A 20,187-nucleotide genomic window follows, 5' to 3' on the forward strand; every position below is an offset into this window, starting at 1 on the left:
AGTCACTCATATTTCCCTCCTTGTGAAAACACAAGACCCCAGATATTATATAGGGAAAAATGTCTTTAGGGAATGCTTAAAACAACTAAAATTAATTTAGGAATGAGTTAAAATTTAGATAACACAATAACATAATAAAGTTGAATGATAACGACTTGAGCTTTATTATAGAGGAGAGTGAGAGGAGATAGAATTATGGACCACCTATGAGCTGTATGTCATTGTTACTGTGTTTCAAAAACAGAAAGACTTCAGAGAATAGAAGGAGGAAAATAATCAGTGTCCTTAATCAATTTTCTTTTTAATCCACCTAATACTGTGGACTGAGAGTCAGAGACGATGGAAAAAATAAAATAGAAAATAAAGCATTGTATAGACCTCTATAAATTGTAATAGGAATATGATAATTAATTTCTAAAGAAATAAAGGAAACAATAGGTAAACTCTAAAGGCCAAAAGAATGAAGAGAGAAAAGAAGGAAAGTAAAACCTTTATCAATAACAAACACAAGAATTTGGAAGTGAAAAAGCAGTGGAAATATTCTAAATAACAAAAAAAAACAATAAAAATTGCTAACGTGGATAGAAAATGGATTACATTTAATCATATATAATTTTGAAAAAACATACTAGGAATGAATATTTAAAAGTCATAATTTAAAACACTATTTACATTATAACTACACGGTATAGTTTAGTAGTAAAATCTTGGCCTAGCATATGTGAAATAATGGTGTGATCTCCCAAGCATTACAAAGTACACACAAAGCACACACACACAAAAACCACATAAACACACACAAACACACACACACACATACACACACATACCATATACACACATTTGGAATATTAATATTATGATATTAAATAGAGGAAATTATCACAAATAATAAAAATAGGTTAAAATATGATATCATAACATTGCTCGTACTATTTAAATGTTTAGTAGAAATCAAATAGTCACAATATACTTGGATTTTTATAAATTAAGTAAATTGAAAATTAAGAAATAGAAGACATGAGAACCTTTGCAAATAAGTTTTAAATAATAAACATTTTGAAACATGTATCCTTTAATTTTGACAAAAGATTAATGCTAAGGGTGTTTAAACCTCAAGATTTAGAATATGATAACCAGGTGCACAATATCTCGCTGTGGGTGGCTATATCTCTAATCATTTCACTCTGGATATTTTTATGATAAGGTCTCATAGTTTCTCAGGCTCTCCCGAATTACAAACCCTATTTGCAGTTCTTACCATAGGTTAAAAATGGAAGCGACAAATCACCATGCCCAGCTCAAACTTTTTTTTAATTCAACTATTTACAAGTATTTTTTTAATTTTCAAGTGTTTTTTTAATTCAAATATTTATAAAAAAGTGACCAAGAAATGAAGTCTTTCTTAATATAGTATGTGCTTCTTGAAAATACGGTAATTATTTGTTACCTTGAAAAATATGTTTAGAACTATAAGAAAATCAATTTATTTAAATTCACCAACCATATAAAAATTAAGAAAATTATTTTAAATGTTTACATGTTAAATATTTTAAAAGTAGCATATATGTGAATAATATACATGTGTAAAAATCATGCAAAATTAAATTAACTAATCCTACAACTCTGAAAAAAGAATTATCTTAAAAAACCAAGAAAAAAGTAATTAACATCAAAATTTTAAATATAGAAAATAAAATCAAGTGTACTCTTTAGTTTACTCAAGTAACTGTAAACCCTTTTATATCAATTGTATAATAAAAATGCGTGAACAAAGAAAGCAAAAGTACATTTGAACAATACCAACAGCAAAAGCATCAGTAATTTTTTGAGTGTACAAAAAAAAAATCGATGGAGGGGATAACCATGTTCCTTTCAAAAGAAATGTACTCAACCTTATTTATGTAACTGTAACCTGTCTGTACGTTACCTTTACAATAAAATTATATTGAAATTAAAAATAAAACAATAATATAACAATTAAGAATTCTTAGAAGCCATTAGTTAAAAACTTTATAAAAAAAACTCCCCAAGTAACCCAGGCATATACTTTGATGATACCATTTAAATACTTAAACTTCAGCAGAAAAGCAAGTGTTTAAAACCTGTTACAAATAAAGTAATAAATCAGAATATATTACTGTAATAATCATTGGATGGATTTTTAGTGGCAGTCAAATATGTAAGTAAAGAGGCAATATGCCATTCGTTTGCACTTAATAAGTGAGAAAGAATTTTCCAGGTTTTTAAAATATATCATAAGTTTAATGAAGAAACTATTCTGTCACATAATATGATAACCAGATGAAGATGATATTAGAGCAAAGAACAGATTGTACTAAGTTTTGGGATGTTAATTTATGTACTTATTTTGGTTTTGGAAAATTGTGAGGATTTCAACTTGGGGTATTGTTCTTGCTAGGCTGGCATTATATCAGTGGTTAATTTTAGGGTAGGGGTTCCCTTTCCACAAGAACACGCACCTGATCTGTCCTTTAATCCTTCCCATCATCAATGGCATCAGAGTTGCACACCAAATTATCTAGCTTCCTGGATCCTGCAGTCCTTCCAATCTTAGTCTCTAGATAGTGCAGGATGGTGGAAATGATCCAATGCACCCAGGTATAGATTGAGAAGGAACTCCCCTAAAATTTGTCGTGGTTTTTGTTCTCAAGGAACCTAAGTAGTTAAGAGGACAGATTGGAGCCCATGGTGCCAAGCAGTAACAGTATTTTTAAAGCAATTAGACATATATATGACAGGCTTGTGATTACCTCAGAATAAGAATAAAAGGGCAGTGAAGCATAGAGGACAGACAGAATTTATCTAGTTACTCAAAGGGTGAATTAACTTAGCTAGGTACTCAGGAGGTCGAGATCTGAAGAGCACTGTTCAAAGCCAGTCCAATCATGAAAAAAACATGTGATTATCTCCAAAAAACAGAAGTGCAGCAGCGCCTCAAGTGGTAGACCACTATCCTTGGGCACAGATGCTTAGAGCAGGAATGATGAATGCATGCATGAGCACATGAACATGATGCACGTGTGTGTACAGGCACGTGTGTGCACACACACAAATGAGTATTTCAATGCAGAGTTCTTTATTTTTTTACTTTGCTGTACTTTATTTCCCTGTATTAGTTCACAAATTACCAAAATCAACTAATCACCTATTTACATACAACTCACCATGTTTCTCTAAAGTCTACTCTCTTTATGGCAGCCTGCATTTATTTGACACAAAAGTAAATTTTTCAGCAGATCAATTCAACTCCCTCAACTCTGTAATGTTGGATGAGTGTTTAAGTTCTTCCTAGCAACGTAATTTTATGAAATCCTGCATCAAGCAGCATATTTCTTTCATGAAAAGGGAAGCCTCTGGGGGGGAAAAACTATAGGTTTTACTCCTCCTGGCAAGCATCTAGAAATTTGTTATCTTCATATAGTCCATGATCTGTCTGTGTATGCCAAAGACTGCTGTGAAAATAAAAAGACCCTTCTAAGCATATAGAATTCATATACCATTAATAGGTAGGAAGGTTTCTTTTATTATTCTGAAAATACCATACAGAGGAGTTACAATTACATGGGCAAGATAATCAGTAAATTTCTTATCAAGCATTGTTGCCTTCTCCTTTGTTTCTCCTTTCTATCCCTTTCCATCTCACCACTTCTGCCTCCCCCCCACCCCCCGCGTTATACCCCTCCTTGTGAAAGTTTTACAGTTCGTTTTTCGACATAACATCTTGTACATCTCATTGTTATAATGGGTCCAACTCTATTCCTTATTAAATGATTTGTTTTTTCTATTCCCCTCCACAAATTATACCAATATAAAATACAGTGAAAACAGTTATATCGTGGGGGAAGGACATACAAAGCAACAAAAATTCATCTTATAAATATGTTAGAAACAATCGCATGAAAGAAAAAATATTTGAATACTTATCTTGGAGTATATTTCACATAACATCAACGAATCTTACCTTTTCTGCTTATCTCAGACATATACTATTTATTTCCAATAAGGGAAACCATGGGGCCTATGTATATTTGGACCTGGCTAACTTCACTTAATATAATTTTTTCCAACAATGGGGAAATGTCATTCTTTCTGATGGATACACAATTCTTTCCATTGTGTATACATACCACAATTTCTTGATCTACTGAAAGGGATCTGGATTGGTTCCAAGCTTAGCTATGGTAAATAATGTTGCCATAAACATAGATGTGCTGGGAGCTTTAGTTTGATCTTCTTTGGGATCATTCAGGTAAATGCCCAAAAGTGGGACTGCTGGGTCATAGGGCAGTTCTATGTGAAGTCTTTTGAGGAACCTCCAAACCACTTTCCAAAGTGGTTGAACAAGTTTACACTACCACCAACAATGCAGTAGGGTTCCCCTATCCTCATCTCCTCCTGCATCTGTTGTTATTAGAGTTCTTGATTATAGCCATTCTAATTGGGGTGAGGTGGTATCTCAATGTTGTTTTGATTTGCATTTTTTATGGCTAGGGAGGTTGAGCATTTCTTCATGTGTCTATTGGCCATCTTTCATTCCTCTTCAGAGAAGTTTCTCTTTTAAGTCTTTAGCCTACTTATTTAGTGGCCAGTTGTTTCTTTGAGAATTTGTTGTTGGGGGATTTAATTTTTTGGAGTTCCAGATATATTTAGATATGAGACCCTGGTCCATTGTATGACTAGTGAAGATCTTCTCCCAATTCGAGGGCTTTTTATGGATCTTGCTAGCAATGTCCTTTGCCATGCAGAAGCTCTGCAATTTCATGCAATTCCATTTGTTCAAACTTTCTATAATATTTTGTGTTTCTGGGTCTCTATTAAGAAAGTTTCGGCCTGTGCCAAGGAGATCTAGGGTTTCTCCTGTTCCATCCTGTAATGTTTTCAGAGTGTCTTCATGACTCCGAGGTCTTTGATCCATTTGGAGTTGATTCTGGTACAGGGTGATATATAAGGATCTAGATTTAGTTTTCTACAAGTAGTTAACCAATTTTGAGAGCACCTTTTACTGAAGAGGCTGTCTTTCTTCCATTCTATTTTTTTTAGCTCATCAAAGATTAGATGGCTGTAGGTCTTTAGTTTGTTTCTGGGTTTTCAATTCTATTCCATTGGTCCTGAGGTCTGTTCTTGTGCCAGTACCAAGATGTTTTGATTACTATGGCTTTCTAGAAGAGTTTGAAATTTGGTATTGATTTTCCTCCAGCACTGTCCTTTCTGTTAAGGATCATTTTTGCTATACGGGTTTTTTTTTGTTCCATATGAATTTTTGGATTGCCTTTTCCATTTCCTTGAAGAATGAGGATGGAATATTGATAGGTATCACATTCAATTTATAGATAGCATTGGGAAGTATTGCCATTTTCATGGTGTGGATCTTTCCAATCTAGGAATATGGGAGTTTTTGCCATTTTCTAAGTCTGTTTTGATTTCCTTTTTCAGGTATTTAAAGTTTTCTTCATAGCGGTCTTTCACTCCTTTTGTTAAGTTAATTCCTAGGTGTCTTATTTTTTGTGGGCTATTACAAAAGGAGTTGTTTTCCTAATTTCAGCCACAATTTTCTCATTGTTGGCATACAGAGAAGCCATTGATTTTTGAGGGTTAATTTCATACCCTGCTACTTTGCCAAAGTTTTGAGTCACCTTGAGTAACTTGGGAGTGGAGTCTTTAAATACAAGATCATGTCATCTGCCAAGAGGGCGAGTTTTACTTCTTCTTTCCCTATTGGGATCCCCTTTATGTTCACAGTTATTCTTATTGCTGTAGATAGGCATTCTAATACTAGATTGAAGAGCAGTCGAGAGAGTGGGCATCCTTGTCTCGTTCTGGGGTTTAGAGGAAATAGCATTAGTTTTTCACCATTGAGTATAGTGCTTTCTGTAGTTTTGTCATACACAACCTTTATTGTATTGAGGAATGTTCCATGGATTCCTAATTTTTCCAGGACCTTCACCACAAAGGGGTACTTGATCTTGTCAAAGATTTTTTCCTCATCTATTAAGATAACCATGTGGTTCTTATCCTTGCTCTTTTTGAAGTGAAGAATTATGTTAATTGGTTTGCATATATTGAAGCAAGTTTGCATCCCTGAAATGAATCCTGTTTTCTCGTGGTTTATGATTTTTAGGAAGAATTGTTGAAATCAATTAGCCAAAATTTTGTTGAGAGGCTTTGCATCAATGTTCATCAAAAAAAATGGGTCTATAGTGCTCTTTCTGTGATGAGGGTTTTAGCATGAGTGTTATGATGGCTTCATAGAATGTGTTCTGTAGTGGACTTTCTCTTTCAATTTCATTGAAGAGTTGAAGGAGTATTGGTGTGAGCTCTGCTTTGAAGGCCTTGTAGAATTCTGCTGTAAAACCATCTGTTCCTGGGCTTTTCTTAGATGGGAGGTCTCTTATTGCTGTTTCTATTTCAATGCTTGATATGGGCCTGTTAAGATAGTTTAACTCATCTTGGTTTAGTTTCCGCATGTCAATATTTCCCAGGAAAAGGTTCAGTTCTGCCAAGTTCTCAAACATATTAGCATAAAGTTTTGAGCAGCATTCCTTTATAATGTTCTGAATCTTGGTTGTTTCTGTAGTGATGTTTCCATTCTCTTCTCTCAGTTTATTACTTGGGTGTGTTCTCTTCTTTTTCTGATAAGATTTTTTTAAGGGACTGTCAATTTTGTTAATTTTTTCCAAGAACCTCGTCATTTAGTTGATTCTTCCTATGGTTTTTTTATTCTAATTCATTTAATTCTGATTTAATTTTAATTATTTCTTTCCAGCAACTGCATGGGGGTTTATATTGATGCTCTTTTTCAAGGAGTGTCATATCTCATTAAATTGTTGTTTCAGATCTCTCCAATTTGTTGATGTAGGAACTCAGAGCTATAAACTTGCCTCTGAATCGTGCCTTTGCTGTGTCCCAGAGGAGGAGATAATCTCTGTGCTAATTTTTGTTGAATATCATGAACATTTGATCTTCGTTTCTAAGCTCTTCCATGACCCACTGGTGTTTGAACAGTGTGTTTTTCAGCCTCCATGTGTTACTGGACTTTCTTTGGTGGCTTTTTGTGTTGAGTTCTAATATTATTCCCTTTTGGTCTGACAGAATGCAAGATATGAATTCAATGTTTCTGAATTTTGACAAGTTTCATTTGTGACCTAAAATGTGGTATATTTTGGAAAACGTTCTATGTGCTGCTGAGTTAAAAGTGTACTCTGATGCTGCTGGATGAATATTTGTTAGATGTCTGCTAAATCAGTTGATGTATGTATTTGTTTAGATCGGCGGTTTCTCTGTTGAGTTTTTGCCGAGTTGATCTATTTATTGGGGATTGTGGTGTGTGAAAGTCCCCAACAATTAATGTCTTTGGATCTATGTGAGATTTAAAGTAGTATTTCTTGGATAAATTTGGGTACACTATTGTTTGGCAAATAGTTAGAATTTTAATATCCTCCTGAAGGAGAGATCCTTTAATTAGTATGTAGTAACCTTCTTTGTCTCTTCTTGGTTGATAGTTGTTTGTCTTTAGGGTATGGCATACATCATTCCAGGCTCCTCTTGCTTTAATTGTCTCTGTTGAGAAATCTGAGGTGATTCTAATTGGTTTTCCTTTATAGGTGACTGATCTTTTCTCCTTGACAGCTTTAAGGATCATTTCCTTAGTCTGAATTGATCCTTTGTGGATTATAATGTGAGGATGGGATGTCCTGTTCTTGTCTGGGCTATTTGGAGTTCTAAAAACTTCTTGTATCTGAATATGCCTATCTTTTTGCGTGTTGGGAAGTTCTCTGCTGGGATCCTGTTAAACAAATTTTCTAGACCATTAACTTCTGTCTCTCTGTGTTCCCTTATACCCATTTCCCTCACATAAGATCTTCTGATGGTGTCTTCCAAGTGTTGAATAGATCTAACATATTTCTTGAATTTTTCATGGATAGATGTATATTCTTTCTCTATAATACCTACGCTATCTTCAATCCCGGAGCTTCAATCTGCATGGTCTAACCTACTGTCAAGATTTTCTACTTTATTTTTCATTTCTTTGCTTCTAATTGGTCAGCTTTTATGGCTTCAAATTCTTTGTTGGAGCTTTGTTTTAGATCTTGTATGAAATTCTTTACTTCCTTAATTTGGTGTTCAGTGTTTATTCTCAAATCACTTGGTTGATTGGTTATTGTTTCCAAGGACTCCCATTCCTTCTGTTGGGCTCCATTCAGCATTCCATTTGTGGTCTCATTGACTCCTTTCAGGTGTCTGTTTATGGATTCCATGAATGCCTCTATTGATCTTTGTCATGCTCATCCCGCTCTTGCAATTCTTCTATTACTCTTTGATTAGACTTCTCACATTCATGCAACTTCTGTAGTTCTCTTTGACTGATTCAGCCTGCTCACTTAATTCCTTTATTTCTCTTTGAGTGTTGTCAATCTGCTCACACAATTCCACTATCAATCTTTGAGTAGCTTCTTCAAGCCCATGAGATTCCTGTTTTGATCTTTGGTTTGCCTCCTCTCTATCTCTGTCACGCTCACACTGACTCCTTTGTACAGTTTCAATCATTTCATTCACCATGTTTACCAGTAGCGTGTGTAGAGCTTTTTGGGAACTCTCCTCTGGATTATTCATTATCTGTTCTGTCACCTGATTATCTTGAGTGGGAATTGAGATACCTGGACTTGCCATTTTCCTTGTGTTTTTCTTGCTTGTTCTGCTGATTTGGGATGAAAGTAATGCCAGTTTTGTGCTAGAATACCATTTTAAGGCAAGCATCAATCAAAGTCCTGTAATTGCATAGTCAAAAGTCTGCAGATACAGTCTAGTTCAAGAGATACAGTCTATTCAACATTAAACAACTATGTATTAATGGGCTAAGAATAGCAAAGAAGAATTTGGCAAACCAGAAATTATTATGTTTAGGGAGAAAGGTGGAAAAAAATAGGGTTAGAGGGATGTGGAAAGGTAACCGGAGAGTGAAATTAAACAAGTCTTAATCTTAAAGAAGGAAATGGATTGGAAAGAATGAAAGAAGAGAGAGAAGAAAAAATTTAGAAAAGAGACAGGAAAAAATGTAAAGACAAATATTTAAATTTAAAAATGTGAGCTCTGCTTTAAAGGCTTTGTAGAATTCCGCTGTAAAACCATATGATCCTGGATTTTTCTTAGCTGGGAGGTCTCTTATTGCTGTTTCTATTTCAGTGCTTGATATGGGCCGGTTAAAATGGTTTAACTCATCTTGGTTTAATTTTGGCATGTCAATATTTGCTATGAAAAGATCCATTTCTGTCAAGTTCTCAAACTTATTAGCATAAGTTTTGAGAAGTATTCCCTTAAAAAGTTCTGAATCTTGGTTTTTCACGTGGTGATGTTTCCATTCTCCTCTCTGAGTTTATTTATTTGGGTGTGTTCTCTTATTTTTCTGATAAGATTATCTAAGGGTCTGTCAAATTTGTTACTTTTTTCGAAGAACCAACTCTTTGTTTTGTTGATTCTTCCTATGGTTTTTTTTTGCATTGTAATTTATTTAATTCTGATTAAATATTAATTATTTCTTTCTGTCTACTGGATGGGGGTTTATCTTGCTGCTCTTTTTCAAGGAGGTTCAGATATCTCATTAAATTGTTGGTTTCAGATCTCTCCAATTTGTTGAGGTAGGAACTCAGAGCTATAAACTTGCCTCTGAGTACTGCCTTTCCTTTGTCCCAGAGGAGCTGGTAATTTGTGCTCATTTTTGTTGAATAGCATGAACATTTGAATTTCGTTTCTAATCTCTTCCTTGACCCACTCAAGATTCAGCAGTGTGTTCTTCAGCCTCCATGTGTTACCGGACATTCTTGGGTGGCTTTTGGTGTTCAGTTCTAATTTTATTCCCTTGTGGTCTGAGAGAATGCAAAGGATAATTTCAATCTTTCTGAATTTGGACAAGTTTGCTTTGTGGCCTAAAATGTGGTCTATTTTAGAAAATGTTCCAAGTGCTGCTGAGAAAAACGTGTATTCTGATGCTGCTGGGTGAAATATTCGGTAGATGTCTGTTAAATCTAGTTGATCTATGCAGTTGTTTAGATCTGCAGTTTCTCTGTTGAGTTTTGCCGAGTTGATCTCTCTCGTGGGAAGAGTGTTGTGTTAAAATCCCCAACAATTAATGTCTTTGGATCTATGTGGGATTTGAGTGAAAGTAGTGTTTCTTGGATAAATTTGCATGCTCCGTTGTTTTGCGAATATATATTTAGAAATGTAATATCCTCCTGAAGCAGTGATCCCTTAATTAGTATGTAGTGACCTTCTTTATCTCTTCTCATAAATTTTAATATGAAGTCTATTTTATCTGATATTAGGATTGCAACTCACGGCTGTTTATGGGGGCCATTTGCTTGGTAGATTTTGTTCCAGCTTTTAACATTGAAAATGTGTTTGTTTTTACTGGCAAGATGTGACTCCTGATGGCAGCTGATAGAAGGATGTTGCTTTTTAATCCAACTAGACAGTCTATGTAGCTTAATTAGAGAGTTAATTCCATTAATGTTAAGAGATAGGACTGAGAGATATTTGGGAGTTCCTGCCATATTATCCACCTAATTGGGGGGCTGTGAAAACTGGGTTCTTCCTGTGGTTCTTGGATTATCAGTTTGAGTGCAGTTTCTTGGCCTTTATTGTGGTCTTGTTGGTTTTGTATGTGTAGGAAGTCTTTAAGAATGTTTTGTAGGGCTGGTTTGGTGGAGATGTATTGTTTCAAATTTTCTTTGCTATGGAAGGTTTTTATTTGGCCTTCAGTTTTGAAGGAGAGTGTAGCTGGGTACAGTATTCTTGGTTGATATTTGTTTGTTTGTAGTGCATGGCATACATCATTCCAGGTTCTTCTTGCTTTGATTGTCTCTGCTGAGAAATCTGAGGTGATTCTAATCGGTTTCCCTTTATAGGTGATTAATCTTTTCTCCTTGAGAGCCTTAAGGATCTTTTCCTTGGTCTGAATTGATCCTGTGTGGATTATAATGTGAGGGTGGGATGTCTTATTCTGGTCTGGTCTATTTAGAGTTCTAAAAGCTTCTTGTATCTGAATAGGCCTTTGTTTTTGCTTGTTTGGGAAGTTCTCTGATAGGGTCCTGTTAAACAAATTTCCTAGACCATTAACTTCTGTTTCTAGGTGCTCCTCTACACCCATTATCCTTAGATTAGGCCTTCTAATGGTGTCTTCCAAGTGTTGGATAGATCTCTCATATTTCTTGAACTTGTCTTGGATGGTTGTATGTTCTTTCTCTATAATGTCTAGGCTGTCTTCAATCCCCGAGATTCGATCTTCTGCATGGTCTAACCTGCTGTTGAGATTTTCTACTTTGTTTTTTATTTATTTTCCTTCTAGTTGGTCATCTTTGATGGCTTCAAATTCTTTGTTAAAGCTTTGTTTTAGATCTTGTATGAACTTCTTTACTTCCTTAATTTGGTGTTCAGTGTTTATTCTCAAATCACTTAGTTGATTGATTATGGTTTATTTGGACTTCCATTCCTTCTGTTGGGTTCCATTCAGCATTCCCTTGTTGGTCTCCCTGACTTCCTTCAGATCTTTGTCAATGGATTTGATGAATGCCTTTAGTGATCTTTGTGTATTCTCATCCTGCTCTCTCAATTCCTGTATTATTCTTTGCTTAGCTTCCTCACATTTATGCCATTCCTGTAGTTCTGAGTGTTCTCAGCCTGCTCAGGCCATTCCTGCCTCTTTGTGTATTCTCAAGCTGCTCACGTAAATCCTGTATCAGTTTTTGAGTAGATTCCTCACGCTCATGATATTCCTGTAAAAACTTTTGGATTGCCTCCTCTCTACCCCTATCCCACCCATACAGAGTCCTTTGTATGTTTTCAGTCTTTTCATTTATCATGTTTGCTAGCAGTGTTTGTAGAGCTATTTGGGAACTCTCCTCTGTTGTATTCATATCTGTTCTGTCCCCTGATTATCATGAGTGGGAATTGAGATACCGGACTTTCCATTTTTCTTGTGTTTTTCTGGCTTACTCTGCCCATTGGGGATGAAAGTAACACCAGTTTTGTGCTAGAAACCTACCTTAAGTCAAGCATCAACCAAAGTCAGTATTTGCACAGTCAATAGTCTGCAGATACAATTTAGTTCAACAGATTCATCTATTCAAGATCAAACAACTGTATATTAATGTGCTATGAACCCCATAGAAGAATTTGGTAAACCAGAAATTATTAGGTTTAGGAAGAGATGTGGGTAAAAAATAGGAATAGAGTGATGTTGGAAGGCACAGGGAGTGTTAACTAAATCCTTATCTCAAAGCAGGAAATAGGTTGGATAGGATGAAAGTAGAGAGAGAGAGAAAAAAGAAGAAAGAGAAAGGGAACAAAAAGAGACCTGAAAAAAATAGAAAGGTAAAAAAATTAAAAATATTATTCAGATCGAAAAACAAACTATCCAGAGAAGAACGTGAATATAATGAGAGAAGGGGAAGGACATAAAGGAGATGTGAAAAACTTAAAAATAAAAATAATTAAAATATTATATAGGTATAAAGAGGTAGTATTGCTATTAAGGAATTTAAGTCTAAGAGGCTTTGAATTGAGTAATAAATTTGTGTATTAAGTGTGTACACAATGGGGGATAATGTCTAATAATCGACTACGGGTTTATCTGAGGATGTGCAGAACAGCAATTAAGTCACATAAAGAAGAACGAAACGGAAAAACAGGGGAAAAGAATAAGAAGGTAAGAAGAAAGATCAGAAGTTCAGTGGAGCTAAACAAAAAACAAAACAAACAAACAAAAGAAAACAAAAAGAAAGAAAAACGCACACACACTTATACCCCTAAAATAGTGTTCTAGCAGGAAAAAAATTACTAGAAACCAATTTTTTTTCAAAAAAGGTAAAAATTAAAGATTAAAATTTTTAGAAAAAAAAACTTTTTAATAAAAGGTACAAAAAAAAAAGTTCTTTGATTTTTTTGGAGGGGTGGGAAATATCCTGTATTTCCCTTGTGTCTGTAACCAGCCTCTTGTTGGAGTCTCTGGTCTGCTTGTGTTCCTGTGGCTAGGTTGGTTACTTAATTCAGTTTCTTTGAACAGGTAGAAAGATGCTCTGCTTTCCCCAATGTTTTGTGATCCTCCTCCCAGGTTAGTTCAATGGGAGGGAGATCTGATTTTAGTATCACAAAAGCAGTATCATGAAAGCGGGAGATGGCTTTTTCCTCGAGTTTGGAGATGCTGTGATGAGGCTAGGTTCTGGGTAGAGTTGAGGCCTTTCAGCAAACTGTGGCTTTTCCTGGGGGCTGGTTTGTGAGAAACTCACAGAGCCCAGCCTGGAGCCATCTCAAGGTTTCTGTTTACTGAATTTGAATTGATTGTCGAACCTGCTAAAGGGAGGGGCAGCCTTTGGCTCTGATTACCCGGTGGAGAAAGCAACTCCTTGGGCTGGCGTCCAAGCTGGGTGACTTTTCCCTGGGTGGAGCTGAGTCTGGCAGGTCAGTTTAGGCTCTTGTGACCAGCTAGATGACTCCAGTTTTCTTCCAAGGCCTGAGTTGGAGATAGCATTTCCGCCGAGCTTTGTCAGTATCCAAGCAGGAGATCTCTGGGGGGGAGGGGTTGCCTTCCCTCCTCTACTCCCTGAGAAGGAGTGAGGATGTTAGACTTCTACTCACACCGAGTCTTGGTTCCTGGGTCGTCCCTGATCTGCGAACTGCTTGATGAATTGGTCTTCTCCTTGTCAGTTCTTGCTGGTGTTGTGTAGCATCTGCTCACCTGCCGCGTCTGGCTCGTTCGTCCCCGGACTCTCTGTGATTCAGGTATGGCTGCTGTAGTCATCACCATCACCACTGCCGCTGCCGAAGCAGCTGCTGGCAACTGCTCAGAGCTGTCTCTTTGCTTGTATTTTCTCTCTCTGGACTAACTCTCTGTCCTGTGAAGGAACACTTGGTGTGATTCTCTGGCTTAGGACTGTTCACTGGAACTCTAAATCCGCTTTCAATGTGAGAGCTTGTTTAACCTTTAGCTTCTCCTCAGCCATCTTCCCAGAACTCCCATCTTTTTTAAAAAATAATATTTTGTTTGCTCTATTAATTGATCAGAGGAATGGATTTTGTGGCAAGCTAGGTCACTACACATCTGTCTCTCTCTTTGTCTCTCTCTTTCTTGGTTCTCATAGATAATATGATTGCTCTATTATTATCCTAATTTATTTTGCTTTTATATTTTTGGTTGCAGCATTTCACTTTTTGCTCTGCCATTTCCCAAATCATTTATATAGAAGGCGTTATTTCCTATTTTCTCATTCCTAGAATAAGCTGCACATGAAGACATTACTGGTCCTCATTTTCAGTGTGTACATTTGAATACGGAGGAACATCTTTCCTCTGCTCTCCATCAATTCCCTACTCTCCAGTTACAATAATTTCAAATAGTAAAATTGGAAAAAGAGAAAATAAATCATGGTGAATAAACAGATGCAGAAAATTCACCCAATATTTCTGACCAGATCAACCAATGTGAGCTATAAGGGAAATACATGGACACCTCATTCCCACTGACACTCAAAGTCTCTGGTTAGGCAATTCTTAGGAATATGAAGAACAAGGTAAAAAAGTAAGGAATGATATCAATTGCAAGAAAAAAAGTGGAGAAGGATCCAAGCAAATTTCTTCATTGGGCTGCCAAAAATATTCGGCTTACTACAGTGCGGAGACTTCTTTCCCAAAAGGCCACTCATGTTAATATTAGGGATGACGATGAGTATACCCCTCCTCATCGAGAAGCCTACAGTGGACACTTAGACATTGCCAGTGAGTTGGTGTCTCAAGCGGCACATGCAATAACTTTAGATGACTGCACACCTCTGCACACTGCATATACATGGAATAATATCAGAGTGGCTTCTTTCTTACTTCATCATGATACAGATACCAATGCCCAAATTAAAAGCCTCTTGACCCCCTTACAACTTGCTGCTGAGAATTGAGATAGCAAAGATATGCTGGATCCCCTTCTTTGAACCATTATATAAAACTAGGCCTGAAGAACAACCTAGAAGTAACTGCATTTGATATTGCCAAAAGGATAAGTATGTATCACTATCTCTATGATGTTGTGGAATGCTGTACAAATTGTTAACCTAAGTCCTAATGGTCGGGTTAAGTTTCTTAAATTTCAAAAATGCAAGTCCATCTTTTGTGTCCCTACAAAATATTTTCACAATCCAAATAAGAGCAATATCTTTTTTTTTTTTTTTTGGTCGGTCATGGGGCTTGAACTCTGGGCCTGGGAGTTGTCCCTGTGCTCTTAAGCTCAAGGTGAGTGCTCTACCAATTGAGCCACAGCTCCACTTCCAGTGTTCTAGTGGTTTATTTGAGATAAGAGTACCACAGACTTTTCTTCCCAGGCTGGATTTGAACCATGATCCTCAGATCTCAGCCTCCTGTGTAGCTAGGATTATAGGCATGAGCCACCAGTGCCCGACAACACCAATATTTTACTGTAAAAATCCATGGAATCCGCGGAATTCTTCTAAGTGAATTGCCTGCATTGGATGTCAAAATATATTCAATAGTTTTTTGTATACATGTATAATGATTTCTTCAGAGTTTGTGATTTTTTAATCAGAAATAATTTTAACTTACCTGTTGAAATGAGTAGTACAGAAACTAAAATATTTCTGGTGCTTTTCTGAAAAAGTATATTTTAAAATATTCTATATTCTATGTTTGCATAATGTTCATAATTTATTTTATTTTCTCTTAGATATACTTCGTATTCTACATTATTTTATGATATATAGGTTCATTAATATGTCCTTTCCTATTGCATTCCATATAGAATCAGTTTGATTCCTTTTTTTTCTAGGTCTTAATATTAATTTTCTTTGGGATAAAATGACAATGTTGTCTAATTTGAAAAGTTTTGTAAAGATTATTCTATGTAAATACCTTTCTGAGGTGAAGATTTAATACACTGATGTCAAACTAAATTTAATTATATGAATTATGTGTATTGTTATACTTATAATTTGGTAATCACCTTTTTAATAACTGTTTTTCATTTCTTGCATCTGAAGAATGAAAAATATGAAATACTTCTCAAATTTTCATATTGTCCTTGTGAAAGTGCCATGTTAATCTCTGTATTGTAATTTGAGTATACCTGCTGCTGAAGCATGTAGTATCCTCTAAATTATGTAGTTAATGATGAAATCTTTATACAGGCTTATATCTATGGGTGCCCACTAGTAACAAGGAAACCTTATTTTTCCTAACAATGCTATCGATCTTATTTCCCTAAAATTCTGTGAATAGTGGAAAACATTATATTGATCAATCAATTGCTCACATTTGCAAAATTTTTGTCAATGACTATCAAATCTTTTAATTTGGAATTTGATCGTACTCTCAAATATTTATAGATAGGTCCAAAGGTGATGGCTTTTTCAAATATTTATTTATCCAACTGTGTTAGCACTGTGGACCTAATGGATTCAAAGTAAGCATTGCTTAAGAGCTACTTCTAAACTTCTTCAGCTGACATTTTCCCAAATGAGGTGTTACTGGCATAAATGTATACATGAGCCTTTACCCTTCTTCCATGTGGGAACAGACCAACCAGAATATCTTACCCTGACAGCACAGATTGTCTTACTGGAACAAAACTAATCTTGGTTACAAGGGATCATAGAGAGACGAACAGTTCAAACAAAACTGTTCAGACTAGAAGGTATTTTATCAAAATATAATTGTTTATTGTACCTTCCATTTCAAAAGTAGCTGAAGCCAAGAAGGTGAAAAAATGTTGGTATGCATGATTACTTAATGTCCTGGTCTGTCTACCATCCAACCAGGCAGGAACTTACACTACTGCCTTTTAATCACCAAATATTTTCATAGTTGCAGGAGAAGTCCATATGTTTCTCCTCATTATTAGGCATTAAATTGATCATGTTTTAATCACAGTATTTCCTATTGTCTCCATGCTGTAAATCTACAAATGGTAAAGCTTTAGGTCTAACTCTATCAAACACTGAGGTAGAGATAATGGAATAATACTTAAAAACAGATTTGCCAGTGATACAGTAACTACAACAGAACAATGCAAAACGTGTGCCTTTTAATTATAGTATATATAGTTATATATTTTTAATTATATGTGCTGATTTTATATTTCACACAGTGAAACTTACTAGAATTAGTTGATAATTTGACAAATAAATTGATATTTATTTATTCCAATAAATAGATATTTATTTATTCCAATAAATAGAATTGGAATTAAAATCATTAGGTTTAAAATATATATTAGAATATAAAAAGTGTCTATGCAATATCTTTAGTTTAAATTTGTGATACATTCTGTTCTTGGTCTTCTGAACCCACATGGCAAAAAAACAATGTTTTCCTCTAATCTATAATGGATTTTACTCTGCTGCTCTGTTTATTGCACTCTGCTGCTCTGTTTATTGCTTTAACTCGCTTGTCCCAAAATGATTTTGTCCACATTTCTTAAGCATTCCTACTGATAATACCCAAATTTAGCTAAGATGTCTAAAACACAATATTCTTCTGCAGTACCCATGGGTCCTAGGATCCTAGGTCCCAGTTACCTGCATCATCAGATAACAGGGCCAAGACTTCTCACCCAAGCCCATGCAACATGTCAACACAAAGTAATTGAAGACCCATCTCAATTTCTCATTTCCTATATTTCAGGGCCCCAATTCCTTGAGATGCAAGAATTAGCAATAAGCAATTGTGAAATGCAAGGCAACTTAAAATGAAGGATGAGATAACAAAATTTGAGAGAAAGTACTGTAAGTCAAATATTCAACTTATAGATGACCAGCCCATACTAGTGAACTAGTTCACAAAGTGTCATAAGATTATATTTAATACCCCTCTCCTTTGATTAATGAAAGATTTTATTCCAACATAAGTGGGTCAAAAAATAGTTCCTTGAAGGATAGATCCATAATTGGTCTACCAAAGCCCGGAAAACTTGACTTAGATGTCAAATGTAATTCAGAAATACATTTGAAGCACTAAGGAGTGCTTCAAAACACTGGGACTTCAGTACAACATGGTTCTGTGGTATAAAAATGTCACTCCCAAACCAATGATAATCTACGTTTAATCTCCTGAAAGTGTATTCCTTTTCAAATAAACTTTGTAAAATCACATTTGCCAAAATAACATTTGACAAGTTGATGATGCTTAGTGACATTACAAGTTTTTCAAGTGTAGGGAGCAAGTTACAATAGAGTAGAATTATTTACACAGCACTAATGCCAAACACGTTCAACCATTCATTAAAGTGTAGAAATAGTACCACCCACAATTTGCGTTTTTCAGTAAGGGCCTTGCAGAAATGTGTTAAATAGATCAGCCTCCTAAATTTCAAACCCAAACGTTAGCTAATAAATTTCATCATTTAATAAGGTACATTTTAAAAAGTCACAAATAGTTGCCTTATCATATGTTATTTTATGTTTTCCCTCTGTCTAACATAGTAAGAAATATAACCTTAAGTCTTGAATATGAGTACTCATTAGAGATATGACAAACATAATATCTGTCTTCTATTTCTATCCTATTCCTCTCTAGGTATAAATTTTAATTTTCTTCATTTTCCAAAACTTATAGGTAGTAGAAAATATTATTCCTTGTAAAATAAAAGAATCTCACCATTGTACAAAGCCATTTATAAAAATTTGTAGTTAGTAATACATTCTAAGCCATTTTTAACTTTCTTTTTGACTAAAGATTAATCTTCCAAATGGATGAGAATAAAATCATGTTTAGGTGCTTCATGTCTGCATTCTTGCAAATTGTTGCTGCAGATGAATCAATTATGGAAATATAAGCTGACATCACTTTAAGAATATGCAGGATTGAAAGTCCATGGATTGTATATAAACCTTTAAAAGTATTAATAGACAGTTTAACAGAATGACTATCTGGAAGTTGAAAGCAGAGAGGAATTATAGTAAAGACATAGAATGAATGAAAAATGAACAAAGGGCAGAGGAATTATAGTAAAGATATAGAATGAATGAAAAATGAACAAGGGGCAAGTACAGCTAGAATACTCAATGGACACATATGATAAAGGAAGTAGTAAATTGAAAATAAATCTTGGAGAAAGGGTTGGTTGAGAATGATGGAAGGAGTGACTCCGATCTAGGAGCATTGGACAATTAGATAGATATATTTAATTGTAAAACAATTGCACAACCTTTTAAAATTCAGTTCAAAAACACAACAAGAAACAAAAACACTCAAAAATCACAACCAAACAGCAATCTCCAGAGAGTATGAATATGGCGTCTCAAAATTTTAATCAGTTAATGAAGGGCAGTCTTGGGAAAAGCAAAAAAAGCTGTTCAAAGAGGGAAGTTTGGGATAGGGGAGAATTTTGAACAGAATTAAATAGATTATCTAAGGTTATAAATCACCTACATCTGCTGCAAATAGTATATTTTTTCTACGAGTTTTCTGTCTGAACTGGATAATCCAGTCCTGAGACACACTTGGTAATTTGTGAGGATAGAATGGAAGAAACAAGATCAAGAACCCATTACTCCACTGGAGAGAAAACAATATTCTTGACATGACATTTTGTACTTCAATCTCTCTTCACTACTCTTTCTTCAAACTTTTAAGTCAATTGATTTTGAATTATATTTTTCCTTCTTTCTTCTGGCAAAGTAATTCATTAAGTATTATTTGCCATTTTCTTCTTTCATGCTGTTTAATTGGCCAAGTGAGTCCATTAAACTTCGCTCTTGCATTTGGTTGCCATGAAACAACATCTATGTTAATGAGGAGAAATCTAATGTATAACTTTGTCTCCAGAAAACAGTCCAAGAAGCTGTGATCACAAATATTTGGCTATATTTTTTTCTTTTACCTTGAAAGACTTCTTGTGTCTAAAGTGCCCACAAAAATAAGTACTCCATCACTTGTTGGTTCAATCAGAATTGTCTAAACTCAACAAGATGCGTATAGGAAACAAAAAATTATTGCACTTTTATCCTCTCTCTTAAGATTCTCCTTAGATAACACATCAGGAACAGTGAAGTTACTCTATGCAAAATTATTTCAATTGATTATTTTTCTCTTGGTCTTGCATTTCTTCATCAAGATGTATGGAGGAGAATAGAGTTAAATCACCCATACCTTGGAAGACAGTGTCTGTTACAA

At 35.1% G+C, this 20,187-nt stretch overlaps 1 pseudogene; it reads right to left on the reverse strand.

The window, feature by feature from the left end:
* Positions 1 to 16,059: 16,059 nt before the first annotated feature.
* LOC122096949 lies at positions 16,060 to 16,156 on the reverse strand (annotated as a pseudogene).
* Between the last annotated feature and the right edge of the window lie 4,031 nt (positions 16,157 to 20,187).

This window comes from Dipodomys spectabilis, unplaced genomic scaffold (genome assembly GCF_019054845.1).
Source record: "Dipodomys spectabilis isolate Male_0828 unplaced genomic scaffold, ASM1905484v1 ptg000405l, whole genome shotgun sequence".
Classification (NCBI taxonomy): Eukaryota; Metazoa; Chordata; class Mammalia; order Rodentia; family Heteromyidae; genus Dipodomys; species Dipodomys spectabilis.